Source organism: Engystomops pustulosus, unplaced genomic scaffold (genome assembly GCF_040894005.1).
Source record: "Engystomops pustulosus unplaced genomic scaffold, aEngPut4.maternal MAT_SCAFFOLD_122, whole genome shotgun sequence".
Classification (NCBI taxonomy): domain Eukaryota; kingdom Metazoa; phylum Chordata; class Amphibia; order Anura; family Leptodactylidae; genus Engystomops; species Engystomops pustulosus.
This window is the reverse complement of record NW_027285003.1, coordinates 44,640-47,195: the sequence shown is the minus strand read 5'-3', so window position 1 is coordinate 47,195 and position 2,556 is coordinate 44,640.

The window sequence follows — 2,556 nt, the reverse complement described above, 5'->3', positions numbered from 1 at the left end:
GTTCTGCTCTGTTATAAGCCGCCTGGACCCCCCCCCCCTCCACGTCACCTGCCTATTGTCCCCTTGTCACGTGGCGACCGATACCGGACAGCACCGGCAGTGATTCTCTCCTGCTCCTTGGAGCTTGACGACCTTCTGGTGATTGTTATACAGAATCATCTCCTCTCCTGGAATATTCTGGGACCGTATAGGCAGAAATACTAAAATGTCCTATAAGTGTTGATGTTGGAAAGTGACTCGTGAAAGATTTGGCTACGGATCCAAAGCGTAAGAAGTAAAACATTCATTGTCTATATTCCCCGTACAGAGAAAGAGTCTCGGGTAAATCCACCCAAATATTCTCCATTAGCAGAAGGTGATGATCAGGACACCAGTCTGAGCCCAGAACGTCCCCCATTGATGGGACATGCAAATCCCTCTACGAACCTGAACTACTGAAAAGAGAAATGAGCAGAGAACACGAGCAAATCATAAGACAATCCTCCAACATCTCAATAATTCCATAAAACAGCAGGACCAAAGGCAAAACCCCGAGAGAATCTGAACTTTCCATCAGTCCTCATGTGATCTGTCATGGCCGCTCTCTCCAGGCCTGACAGGATATACATATAGAGCAGTGATGGCGAACCTTTCAGAGACAGAGTCCCAAACGACAACCAAAATCCACTTATTTACCGTGAAGTGCCAACATGGCATTTCAAGCAGTAACTTATTGCTACCTGTCCTTCCACATCTTTCAATTATATTGGCTCTCCTAAGGCCACCAATAGAGTTGAAAGAAGGTGGGCAAATAAGTTCAGACCATCATTGTAGCTTCTCTCCAGGAAGAATGGTGGGTCCAGCAGGATGACGTCCAAAGACAATGCATTTCAGCCAACACCTTCTCACTTTTCCTTCAGTTTCAAACAGCCAATGAAATGTCGCTTTAAAACAGCACTGAGAGCAGCATGCCTTATGTTGCTTGGGACTGCAGGAAGATTTGGTGGATGTGGTCATGTTTGATGAAATTGGGGCGATGGCCTGAGTGCCCACAGAGAGGGCCCTGAGTGCCACCTCTGGCACCCGTGCCATAGGTTCGCCACCACTGATATAGAGTATCTGCGCTCTGACCGAGCTGTGTGAGGAGGAGGACATGGAGGTGCAGGCTGTGTGAGGAGGAGGACATGGAGGTGCAGGCTGTGTGAGGAGGAGGACATGGGGGTTCAGGCTGTGTGAGGAGGAGGACATGGAGGTGCAGGCTGTGTGAGGAGGAGGAGGACATGGAGGTGCAGGCTGTGTGAGGAGGAGGACATGGGGGTGCGGGCTGTGTGAGGAGGAGGACATGGGGGTGCAGGCTGTGTGAGGAGGAGGACATGGGGGTGCAGGCTGTGTGAGGAGGAGGACATGGGGGTGCAGGCTGTGTGAGGAGGAGGACATGGGGGTGCAGGCTGTGTGAGGAGGAGGACATGGGGGTGCAGGCTGTGTGAGGAGGAGGACACGGGGGTGCAGGCTGTGTGAGGAGGAGGACATGGGGGTGCAGGCTGTGTGAGGAGGAGGACATGGAGGTGCGGGCTGTGTGAGGAGGAGGACATGGGGGTGCAGGCTGTGTGAGGAGGAGGACATGGAGGTGCAGGCTGTGTGAGGAGGAGGACATGGAGGTGCAGGCTGTGTGAGCAGGAGGACATGGAGGTGCAGGCTGTGTGAGGAGGAGGACATGGAGGTGCAGGCTGTGTGAGGAGGAGGACATGGAGGTGCAGGCTGTGTGAGCAGGAGGACATGGAGGTGCAGGCTGTGTGAGGAGGAGGACATGTAGGTGCAGGCTGTGTGAGCAGGAGGACATGGAGGTGCAGGCTGTGTGAGGAGGAGGACATGGGGGTGCAGGCTGTGTGAGGAGGAGGAGGACATGGAGGTGCAGGCTGTGTGAGGAGGAGGACATGGGGGTGCAGGCTGTGTGAGGAGGAGGAGGACATGGAGGTGCGGGCTGTGTGAGGAGGAGGACATGGGGGTGCAGGCTGTGTCAGGAGGAGGACATGGGGGTGTGGGCTGTGTGAGGAGGAGGAGGACATGGAGGTGCAGGCTGTGTGAGGAGGAGGACATGGAGGTGCGGGCTTTGTGAGGAGGAGGACATGGAGGTGCAGGCTGTGTGAGGAGGAGGACATGGAGGTGCGGGCTGTGTGAGCAGGAGGACATGGAGGTGCAGGCTATGTGAGGAGGAGGACATGGAGGTGCAGGCTGTGTGAGGAGGGGGACATGGAGGTGCGGGCTGTGTGAGGGGGAGGACATGGAGGTGCAGGCTGTGTGAGAAGGAGGACATGGGGGTGCAGGCTGTGTGAGGAGGGGGACATGGGGGTGCAGGCTGTGTGAGGAGGAGGACATGGAGGTGCAGGCTGTGTGAGGAGGACATGGGGGTGCAGGCTGTGTGAGGAGGAGGACATGGAGGTGCAGGCTGTGTGAGGAGGAGGACATGGAGGTGCAGGCTGTGTGAGGAGGAGGGGGACATGGGGGTGCGGGCTGTGTGAGGAGGAGGACACGGGGGTGCAGGCTGTGTGAGGAGGGGGACATGGAAGTGCAGGCTGT